General features: G+C 43.6%; 1 protein-coding gene across 9 annotated transcripts in view; it reads left to right on the forward strand.

Annotated features, from left to right (window-relative positions):
* Positions 1-12,364, forward strand: part of PTPRT (protein tyrosine phosphatase receptor type T) — a 488,934-nt gene that overhangs the window by 371,040 nt on the left and 105,530 nt on the right. The window lies entirely within an intron of this gene.

The raw sequence follows: 12,364 nt of genomic DNA on the forward strand, positions 1-12,364 counted from the left end.
TTGGTGTGTCTATAACAACAGAAAAACACAATAAAAGGGAAGATGAGCAAGCTCTGCTTTGCTGTTGCAGGAAGGCATTGCAGGATTTAATTATACTCCAGGTATATAAATTCAGGAAACATGGTAATGCTCCCGTGATTAAAATTATAGAGGGCCTAATTGAAAAAGCATAAACTGAATTGAAGAATTCCTAATTATAGTTTGCTTTGAGGTGTTAATTTCCTCCATAATGAATGCATAATTTCTTGGAACTAGAAAATGGGATTGCTGCACCAGTGCGTGGGATGCAGATGGAATGAAGGGATTATCGTAAATGCAGCCAGACAATTCTCAGGAATAAACCTCTGCAGCCATGATGCTCTTCTGCCTCCCCATAATTTCAGCTTTCCTTGCATTGTGGTTTTCCAAAGCAAAAGGCAGAGCCAGGAAGGGTGAAGGATTTGCTTGCAGTGCAAAAGGAAGGGGAAATAGGGCTGGTGTCATTCAAAGCAGTCATGGTGCAAGGGGAGAGGCACAATGTGCAGTATTTCTAGTGGGAAAGTCAAAGAGTAAAAGAGGAGGAAATGCCAATTTCCCTTGTGGCCCACCTTGACAGGTCCCTGAGGAGCTGCAGGAGCTGATGTTGATGCAGGTTGAGGGCTTTTTTCTGCCAAAGGACACAGCCTATATGTAATGTTTGCTCTTTTGTAAAGAGTAAAACTCTCGGTTTTGAAGGGAGTTGGTGGACCACAGGATTGTCAGACACAATCTCCTAACGTTTAAATCCATCCCATTCCCACTGTGGTGGGGGTGGGAGGTGTTTATGGATGAATTGCTGCAGAGTTGTTCTTATCCCTGGGACTTTCCCACTCCCTCTGTCCTCAATTTCCCTTCATTCTGGGGCAGGAGATCCTGCACTGAAGGCACCATTTTAGATTTCTCCCTGGTATCAAAAGCATGACAATTTTGCACTTTCTGAAAATCAAAACATGTCTAGAAAAGGTGGAAAGGAGCTGGTGGATACTCCTGCAGCTTCAGGTGCTGAAAATCTGTGCTAGCCTTCCCCAGGAGAGCTCATCATCATTGCACATTACCTCAGGAGTGGGAGTAGTTGAGTAATGAAGTTTATCAGAAGGTTGTAAACAGAGCAGGTTCTCTCTTTTTTCCTGGTGTTTTTCTTGGTCTCTTAATTTAAAAAATATCCAAACAGACACGACCTCAATAGAATTATGTTTCTAGTGTTTTCTAGTGTTCTGTCTTAAGAAAAACATCAGATTCTTCTGTGTGGGTTTTCCCTGCATGGTGGCTGTGGAAAAGGCAGAGGAAGCTTGAATTCTCAGCTAGATTAATTCTGCATCCAAATGAGCCTAATTTGATGGAAGCCATTGGAAAAACCCAAATTAATTCTGAGAGAGAATATATGCAAATACCCCCATCCTCTTGTTCGAGCTGCTGCTTTTATGGAGGGCATGGCAGAAGGTGCTGGACAGTCCCAGGAAGGGTTTGCCATGGTCTCTCCTTGCCCTGCAGGTTGTTCAAGAACCACTTTGGCTCTTCCTGTCCTTGAAAAATCCTCCTGGTGTTAAACCAGTACTTGCTGAGGATGACAGGACCTCAGTCAGCAATGCCTGTCTTATACAAAGCAGCATTAACAAAACAGAGGTGGGGTTGGGCTTTTTTTTTGTAGATTAAACAGACAGCAGGTGGCTCAGAAGGGAAGAGACACCTCCAAAGCCACTCACATCAGCTCTTGTTGCAGTGAAAGCTGTATCTGTCTGCACTCATTATCTGTAATCTGCCAGCAGAAAACAGCATTGAACTGGACACAGGGACTGGGCCAGTTCCACCAGGGAGCAGCAGCTATTATGGCCAAGCTGGGTTGCAAGCCAGGTCAGGCTTATGGAGATGGTTGAGATAATGGAACACAGAGCTTTGAAATGCCCTCTGGTTCTTTTTTTTAAAAAAAAATTCTATTTTTTAATTTTATTTTTTTACTTTCCAGAAGATTGAGTTGAGAATTTAAAGCATTTAAGAAAGTACAAGTAATGTACAAGTAAACAGATGCAGGAGCAGTGTTCTGGTGGGTTGGGGATGGTCTTTCTGCAAGTCTGAATTGCATCTTTCCTTAAGGCAAAGACTGGGCCGGTTCCACCAGGGAGCAGCAGCTATTATGGCCAAGCTGGGTTGCAAGCCAGGTCAGGCTTATGGAGATGATTGAGATAATGGAACACAGAGTTTTGAAATGCTCTCTGGTTCTTTTTTAATTTTTTTTTCTATTTTTTAATTTATTTTTTTTTTTACTTTCCAGAAGATTGAGTTGAGAATTTAAAGCATTTAAGAAAGTACAAGTAATGTACAAGTAAACAGATGCAGGAGCAGTGTTCTGGTGGGTTGGGGATGGTCTTTCTGCAAGTCTGAATTGCATCTTTCATTAAGGCAAAGACTGGGCCAGTTCCACCAGGGAGCAGCAGCTATTATGGCCAAGCTGGGTTGCAAGCCAGGTCAGGCTTATGGAGATGATTGAGATAATGGAACACAGAGTTTTGAAATGCTCTCTGGTTCTTTTTTAATTTTTTTATATTTTTAATTAATTTTTTTCTTACTTTCCAGAAGATTAAATAGAGAATTTAAAGCATTTAAGAGAGTACAAGTAATATGACACATGTACAAGTAAACAGATGCAGGAGCAGCGTTCTGGTGGGCTGGGGATGGTCTTTCTGCAAGTCTGAATTGCATCTTTTATTAAGGCAAATGATCCAGCTGGAGAAAATGGCCCTTTAAGTACACAAATGCTTCTTTATGGTCAGTGAATACAGCTGTGTTCTGAACAGCTCCTTAGGTTTTGTGCATGGCACCACATTGATGTTTGCTGTGGACAGGGGCTGTGGTGATGGCCAGACTTGCTTAGAGCTACATGGGAATATTTGGATTTTTTGATATCTTTCCATAGCTCCTTCAGTCAGAGAAGAGTCATGGTGGGTGGAACTTTATGAGGTTGGAAACATTGATTTTAATAGACATATTCATGTGTAGGTACACACAGGGGTGTTTAGGTGTGCACATGTAGAATCATAGAGGCACAGAATGATTTGGGTTGAAGAGACATTAAAGTTCACCTGGTTCCAACTTCCCCTATCCCAGGTTGCTCAGAGCTGCATTGTTTAATCAATAATTATTGGCACAATGTTGTTAGTGGTGTTTATGGTTCTGTTGCATCTTTTGTGTGGTGCAATTTTAAGACAGAGCCAGTCTCCAAACTCCTCTTTCCCAGCTCCTCCCTTATCACTGCAGGTCACATCTCTAGTGATGCTCAGAAGTCACATTTTTCTCCTTTTTTTTCCCCTGATTTGAAAGATTTGGTAGGAATAGCATGTGTTCAGCCTGGATACTCCAGACTCCATTAGACAGGACATATTGGCTGGTGGGTGGATGAAGGAATATTGGACAGGAAAGTGTGGATTTGTTTACATACAGCTGATACTGTGCTATCAGACAGAGTCACATTCCCCATGCCACTGTTTATATATCTGCAACAGTGGGATAAATACTGTACCTCAGGGGTCTGCCAGATAAAACCTGTGCAACCCACGAAGGCCATGGAATATTTGACATTACACTGGCACTTTTTTTACTAAAAACCCCACCTAACCACCACCAAAAATCCCCAAAAACCCCAACCAACCCAAACCAAACAATCCCCCCCTACACAGACACCTTCCAACAGAGTTTTCATTTTTTTCAGTCAGCTGTGGGAGCTATATGTGAGACTGCAAAGGAATTTCAGACAAAGCATCCTGGCCAAAAAACCAGCATTTGTTAGAGTGCCACTGGCAGGATGCTTTTCTGCAAATACAAACATTTTGCTAAGGGTTTGCTGTTTCCTCAGGCTTGACACAGTGCACAGCTCCTGAAGCAGAGCTCCTGCTGCTGGCTGGGGACAGCACAGCCCCATCCCTGTCCCCTGCACAGGGGCCATGCAGGCATTAAACATCCTCACTTTTTCTAGAGCCCATTCCAGTCACTAGAGAAACTTAACAAAGCCTGAAATTTTAGCAGTAAAAGAATGCCTGTGTGAAAAGGGTGACTCCAAATGGTTCTATCCAAGTGTGAAACCGTTACCTTTTGTTTCATGAATTTCAGGGTCTGACATGCCCTAGTAGTAAATCTGGAGCACTGAGCTGAATATGAGAGGGGAAGAAAATGTGAAGAGACTCTCTTCCCAGCCTTCTTGATTATTAAATGGATTTCATTATTGTTGGCTCTATCTCAGCAGGTTTTTTTCATTGCAATGGCAGTAATTACCATCTCTTCTTCCTATGCCATTTTTTACAAATTTGGCTGAATTTGAGTCTTTTTTTTTTGGGTATTCTTCAACTTTAGTGAACATAGTAGAAGAGTTGTTTAATTTAAATGGCTGTTAAAAGAACATGCAAAAATAACTCCAAAATGAAGGCTCTGGTGTGAATAACTTTGCAATACGAGAGACTATTTCCTCAAGCAGCATCACTATTATCAGCTTTATTTTTGTGAATGCCTTGCAGATGTGAGCAAGCTGATTGCTGGCAGTGCAGCCCAATATTCATGGGCTACTTTTTGAGTCTTTGAAAGAGCCAAGCACATTCCAGAAGATGACACTGTAGAACAATCTCTTTTTCTCCCCCTATTTGCTGCATGGAACTGTTTATTGAAAGCAAACCTTCACCTCAGCATATTGTATTCTGCATGGAGCTGTTCCAGAGTGCAATGGAAACAGCAGCAATCTTTAATTGATTTTAATGTGTTTCGAATCTGTTCTTAAATAGACAGAAAATTGCAGAACAGAGCACTGGGTCCTGTCAGTGTGTCCTAGGTGGCTGTGAAACACAGTTCATTATGGTTTGTAGATTACTTTCAGAGCTTCTGATTAAAAATTCTACTGGAGGTACTGAGGGTGGCATTTTAGAATATGTGAAGGCAGCAACTCAATTCTCAGGAATATATTGGCACCTGATGGCACCCAGAAAGCTTTATGAACTTGGAAGCTCTCTGGGGAATTGACTCTTGGGTGCCTGAACATTTGATTGCAGGAGGTGCCTGGCCAGGAAATTCACCCTTGGAGCCCAAGGGAAGCAGTGCTGCAGTGGGTGCTCAGAGCAGTCAGCATCAGCCTTTTCTGGCAGTTATCCCTTGGGATTTGTAATTTTAGGGAATGTGTGTTATACAAAGCTTTTTTAGACTTGGATTGGGTTGAATTCTTTACAAAATCTCCCATATGCAGATTCATGGTGGGGCTGGAGGCACATGGTGAGAAGGATCTATTTGCAGTTTAATGTCAGCATTTTTTAGGGTAAATAATACAGAGTACTGATATATGGAGTACCTTTCTTCAAAATTCCCTTTATTTCATTTCTTACTGTCTCTGTGGCAGAATTCAGGCTTTGATCTCAATATCTTTAAGAGGGGGAAATAAAGATGTTGATGCTACTCTTGTGTCTCAGTGTGCATCACTGAAGGCAGCTTGGCCATAAAACAAGCATCTGCACTTCCAATGGCTAATCTGAATTCTAAATGTGGGTGTCAGGCAGCACATCAAACCCTCTCCCATCCCAGTATCCTGGGAGATGGCTCCATACTGTCAGAATAAATGTGATGAACCTTCATGGATATATACAGATATACTTACTTTGGCTCAACCAAATTTAACAGGATCACAAGTTAAATGGAATAATCAAATGATAAAAAAGCTGGTGCTCAGTATCTATAGCTGGAGTCCTGGGTGGCACACAAGGGGAAAGAAGCTGAAGAGGTTGTTGGTCCCTTTGTTTATTGTACCTTTGTCCCTGTTCATGTGCTACTGATGCCTTTTCTTCACCTCTGTGCAGGTCAGACAGTATTTGGGGGTTGTTTTCATGAGTTTTGATGGCCTTTTTGGAATAGCTGCATCTTTTCCTTCCTGAAATTCAACTTCCAGCTCCACGTCAGCTGCTACATCCCACATGGGGAGGCACAAATCCTTCCTTCATTTGGTCACTTTTGTCCTTCATTTTTGAATTAAAATAACCAGTAACAAGGAAATCACTACTCTGTTATTTCCTGTAGCCTATCTGAGTTGCTCTGGAAGGGATGTGTTCATCTGAGCTAGAGGTGGGGAGTTGCTGTTCTCTGTAGGATGAACAACAAAACCAGCTCGCAGTAGTCTGCTAAAAAAAAAGCACTACAAGATCAAGCTGTACTAATTGCCACTTATTTTTGCTCCCTGGGAGAAAATAATATTGGAAATAATATATGGCTGATAATAAATTTATGTGTTAAATGAAAATATATTAAATCTTTATAAGATGTGAAGGAAAGTTTAATAACAAGATTGGTCCAGAGGGAGTACTCAGCTGCTGAATCATTGTTCCTTTTAAGCTTTAATAATTCAGGTGAGTGGATCACTGCAAGGTTACAAAAAATTATATTCCTTTTCCTACCCTCTCATTATCAGGAGTGTAGTGAATGTTTCACCTTGTTGATGTGTCAGGACACCAAAGTGCATGGGCCAGATGTTGGATGCTTTATGGAGAGCTCTGACTCAGCTTTTCCTCCTCATATTCCTGTGCATCCTGGATTCAAACTTTGAGACTGGTCTTAATTTGTGGACAAGTATTGTCTCAGTCCATCCTCAAAAAACAAACAAACAAACAACCCCAAAAAACAACAACAAAAAAAACCCAAAAAAACCCCACCTCAAGATCAGGGAAGGGAGAAGCCTGAGGCAAACAGAGAGATCTCCATCACAGCAATGGGCTGTGACTGGGAATGTTGATTTTTTTCACACTGAATAGGGAACTCATCATTTAAAAAATTACCTTGTAGCTGGTGATAAGGGCACCTTTCATTCCTCTGCAGACAACACTTGTGCTGTGGCCCATTATGGTGGGTGCTTTTATCAGTGATTTACAGCCAAGCTGTCAAAAACTTTAAAAAGCTTCTATTAAATTGATGTGGATTTATCTATCTAAGGCCTTTGAAATTTATAAAGGAGCCCAGTTTTGGCCTCCTTTTCTAATCAGAGTGTTCAGCTGCACACAGGGCAGCCAGCTCCCCAGCCTTCTAGGAGGTCAGGCATTTGTTTTGTGGCCCAGATTTGAGAATCCCTCTAGAGCTGTCTGCAGAGCAGAGCCTGTGGGTGTTTGGAAAGCAGTCCCTGGTGGTTTGTACAGGGACAGCAGCATTATTTGGCTGCACCAGAGTGGGCTGGGGTGGCACTGGGAGCACAGAGCCCCTGCTAACCAGCACCCTGCAGCACACCCATGTGTGTGTGATTGCAGTGTTTCCAAATGGGTCCTGACATGAAAAACTGGAATGCAGGAGTTAGTGTGGCTGTATCATCTTTCATTGCGCTGGCACTGAAGTTGTTATCTCGTGTAGGAGTTTGAATGCTCTGTTTTTGTTGTCTCTTTTAATGTCATCCCTGTGTATGACACTGACTCTCGTATCCAGCTGGGTGTTTGCAGCCAAGGCTTCGATTCCTGCCAGGAAAGCCATGGCAGCTGATCCTGCCTGGGAGCAGCAGCTCTGAACCCTGAGATGGGGAGAGCCCCAGGAGATCCATGCCTACCTGGTAGATGGAATCAGAGCTATTTGAATAGTTTGGGTATCTCTTCCTTATTTTCATTGCCCTCTTGTGTTTTTTATCCTTCCCTCCAGTGCCACTTTTTGGAAAACCACTCCTCCTTTCCCTTGGCTGTAATCACACTGGTGATAGCAGGGATAGCAAATGGCAAAGGGGAGACCCTGCTCAGCCCTGACCCAGAGATGTGAGTGCAGCTGAGGGCTCTTGTAGGCCAGAAGGGCAGATCCTGCTCACCAAGTTTATCCTGAGTTAGTGCCCAACCACATTCTTGGGGATTGTGGTGCATCCCACCATGTTCCCATCTTCTGAGCAAAGCTGGATTAGTTTTACTCTGCTGAGAAATGTTGTAGTAATGCAGATGGTTTGCTAAACTTTAGGGTGGGTAATAGGACATTTGCTACTCAGAATTCCCACAGCAATTCCATTTGGGTGTAGGGTTGCTGGGGTTTTTGCTCCAAGTTATGAGAGCACCTCAGTGCAGGTGTGGAAGCACTTGCTGTGCAGCACTTCATGGGTTAATGCAGAGAAGTTGATCTCTGAAAATGCCCTAAAGGCAGGCAGGGAAATTCTGCTCCTAGGTATAAACAAAGTAGGAGGAGAAGAGAATAACTCAGAGCAAATGAAAACACAAAAAAAAACCCACACAAAAACCCACAATGATAGAAACAAAAAAAATAGATTCTGTGCCAGTCTGTGTCCCTGCTGGGATGAACTGGGAATCCTGTCCTTCTGGAGGGTCTAGACAGATCAAAATACCGGGATCAAAACAGAAAGTGAGACCCAGAGTAACCATCTAAAAGGGAGCCAGAGCTCAGAGTGATAATCTTCAGCCCAAAGCAAGTTCAAAGCTTGCTTTGGGCTGAAGCTCAGACCTGCTCCTGGCTGCTTGACCACTTCCTTTGAGAGTGGCCAGGCTCAGAGAAGAACAAGGCTGGAGGGTGCTGGACCCCAAGCCAAGCAGTCAAGGCAAAGACGAGGATGCTGTGTCAGTCAGTGTGAGCTGGGGCATCAGGGAGAAAAATGCCATGAATCCCACCCTGAGTGTCACCAGAGGAGGGTTTTTAGCCACAGGGAGCAGTGACAGCAGTGCTACCTCAGATGGCTGTTCCATGGACAAGGAGGCAGTGTTTGAGCAGGAGATGAACAGGATTTTAACTTGAGCACAAAGGGGACAATTGCTGCACCCCAGCTGAATATTCGTGAGCACACCATTGTGCTTCCAGAGGAACCTTGATTCATTTCAAAAGAATAAACATTAAAAGTAAAATTTCAGGCTGCTACAAGAGTGAGTTATCTCTGTGAAGGGAAGAAGTATGTTAACAGCTAAGTGGGAGAGAGAAAATGTGAGAGAATAGAGGCAAAAGAGTATCTGTGACTGGGTTCTGTAGGTATCAAAACTCTTGCTCATGATGAAAAGTGTCTGTAGTGCTCTAATGATTGGGAAGGAGTTCACTTACCTGGCAGTTCATGTCCCTGGGAGCTTCCCCTTCTCCAAAGACAGACAGTGCACAAGTTCATGGCTTGCAAGTGGGATAACTGAGACAGTGAGTGTCACCCTCAGGTCTGGGGAGAAAGGATGAGGGAGTTCTTGGCCTCTGTGTAGGCTGAAAGCAAATTGATATATGTCTATACATATATATTTGTCTATATACCTAAAGGAAACATTTTCTATGACCAGAAAATGCAAGTGTTTAGGCTTGGATGAAACAGAAAGCAAATGTTTTTAGGTTAGAAGGCATCTGGCAAATGTCCATAAAAGTGTCAGCTACAATTTTGCACAAGGCTGACAAACAAAATGACAAACTTTCCCAGTAGTGTAGATTCTTATGGCCAGGGAGAAGGGTCAGAATAAGAATGTACACTCTCAGTCAACAGTGGCCAAACCAGCCCAGTATGATTTGCTCTTGCTGAGCTGAGGAGAGGGTTTGTATTGAACAGGCTTGCAGCTCCCACTGCATCCTCAATGATATTACTTCAAGTGTTGCTTGGAAATCCAGTTTTGTCTTTTTAAAATTGTAAAATAAATATCAGAGAAGGTCTAAAATATATTCTTAAAGGCTCTGATGAACTGGAGGAGGAGGACAGCTTTGCAAAATGTTGATGGGGAATCATTAAAGGCTGCAGTCCATGCAGCTGGTGCTCCTGCTACAGAATTCCCAGGATGACCAGGTTGGAAGAGACCTCCAAGATCATGGAGTCCAACCCAGCCCCAAGCCCTCAGCTGAACCCTGGCACCCAGTGCCACATCCAGGCCTTGTTAAACACACCCAGGGATGGGGACTCCACCACCTCCCTGGGCAGCCATGCCAGAACTTTATCACTCTTTCAGTAAAAACTTTTTCCCAATCTCCAGCCTGTATTTCCCTTGGTGCAGCTCGAGGCTGTGTGCTCTGGTTGTGTCAGTGCTGCTGGAGAAAGAGCCCAGCCCCAGCTGAGCACAGGCACCTTTCAGGAGCTGTGAGAGTGATGAGGGCAGCCCTGAGTCTCCTTTTCTCCAGGCTGAGCACCCCCAGCCACATTAGTAAACACCAGGGCAAGGACAGCTTTACTATGGAGTAACTCACAAATTGCTCGTGCTTGTTCAGGTTAGCTGGGATTGTGGCTGGCAGTTGGAGCCAGATGGTTTCCAAGTTCTTCCCTGCCTGCCCTGCTGTCAGCAGAGAACGAGCCAGATCCCCACAGCCCCCAGGCCCTGGGAATTCAAAAGCAGGAATGTCACAGTCACATTTTCTGGAAAAATCCCTTTGCCCAGGGTTTTTCTCCTGGGAAGCTGAGAAGCCTCAGAGAAAAGGAAAACAATTCTGATCTCATTTGCTTCTGCTGTGTTGTGCTCACATGTGGAATGTGTTTGGAGATTGTTTACCCACAGGTGATTGTTCCATTGCATTCTGCTGGGAGTTGTTTTCACTCTTTGGCCAATCAGGGCCCAGCTGTGTCAGGACTCTGGAGAGAGTCACCAGTTTTCATTATTATATTTTTAGCATTCTGTAAGTATCCTTTCTGTATGCTTTAATATAGTTTAGTAAAGGATTCTTTAATATAATATAGTATCATAAAATAATAAATTAGCCTTCTGAGAACATGGAGTCAGATTCATTCCTTCCTTCCTACCATGGGGCACCCTACAAATACAATACAGGAGCTGGGGCTCCTTCACTCCTCCTGCATGCTGGAGGAGCCAGAACTGCTTCTCAGAGAGCATTGATGAGCTATTGCCATGCTGGAAATTCCCCAGCCCAGTCTTTGCCTGTGAACGCTGGGACAATGACACACTGTGGGCTGGTCCCAATCTCTCCATAGATCTCCCCTGTCTGCCTGAACAAAGGCCCAGCCTGACACAGACAGGTGAGGGCAGCACATCTGAATAGCCTGACACAAAGCAAAATGACTGCAGCCCTATCTCTCTTTGTCAAGCTCGTGAGTGGTGTTAAACAGACAGTGAAACCTGCCTGGGTTATAGCAGCATGGAACTCCAGGGCTTTGGTAGCTGCCTGAGGAGGAAAGGAAAATAAAACAGAGTGCATTTGAATGCCTTGCAAGCTCTGAGCCTGGAATAGTAAGCTAGAAATAATAAGATTGCTGTTATACATCATAATGGCCAAAAGCTTAGCAGGAATCAAAAAGGATTACTGTTTCATAGAGTCAGAGGGAATATGAGGAGTTGTTGCTGTTTCTTGAAACAAAAGTGGATTGAGGGAGTTATAAAGCCACCTGCTCAGTACATAAACAGTCCTCAAGGGATGGAAGGTAGAGGGAGACTTGCCATTGGGAATTAGAGGAGTCTACATTGCAGGATATCCCAAAAAGAGGTCACAGAATACCAGAATGATTTGTGTTGGAAGGAAACTTAAAGCCCATCTAGTTTCAACCTCCTTTCATGGGCAGGGACACCTCCCACTGTCCCAAGCCCTGTCCAGCCTGGCCTTGGGCACTGCCAGGGATCCAGGGAGATCCACAGCTGCTCTGGGCACCTGTGCCAGGGCCTCACCAGTTCCTTATGAGGACATCAAGATATGAAGGAGGGCCCAAAAAAGTGATGTTCAAGATTCTTTTTGGCCTAAACAGCTTTTTGCACCCTGAAACTGTTCCCATAGGCATCTGACACCATTGCCACCTGCTCATGCTCTCCACTGCAGCCACCTTTTGGCCCAAGCAAAGAATTCATGTTTCACTTTGGTGGCTGAAGGAGAAACCCTCTGCTGGCCAACATTCAACACATTACAAATTCATTCTAGACTGGATATTTTATTAGTTACTCCTTTTCCTAAAGAGTGACATGACTGAAATCTGCTCTTTCACCCAGGTTGATCCAGATTTACTCAATTAAACCAACAGAGCACATGGTCAGCATCTTGTCCCCACAGTGACTTTCAGTGGCCACTGCCCCTGCTACTGCTGTGCCAGGAGCTGCGCTTGCTGGTGTGAAAAATGCCAATCACTTGTTTTTAAAATTTTAAAAGTTTAATACTAATAAAATGGTTATAAAAATAGTAATACAATTAGAGTAATAATACTTTGGACAAATTGAATTAGGACAATATGAGACAATAGAAACAAAGAGTTATGGACAGTCTAGGTACCTTTTCTGGGCAGCATAAACTCCAAAAAGGACCCATGTTAACAGAGGATTAACCCTTAAAAGCAACAGCCTGTTGCATATTCATTCACCTCATACATGATGCATAAATTCCATTCAAATACAGGATTCTGTCTGGTCAGTGTCAGCTTCTTCCTCCTAATCCTAACAGCACCTTCCAGGTGGGAAGAAGTTCCTTTCTTCTGATAAGA

The sequence above is a fragment of the Agelaius phoeniceus genome, chromosome 17 (assembly GCF_051311805.1).
Source record: "Agelaius phoeniceus isolate bAgePho1 chromosome 17, bAgePho1.hap1, whole genome shotgun sequence".
NCBI classification, from domain to species: domain Eukaryota; kingdom Metazoa; phylum Chordata; class Aves; order Passeriformes; family Icteridae; genus Agelaius; species Agelaius phoeniceus.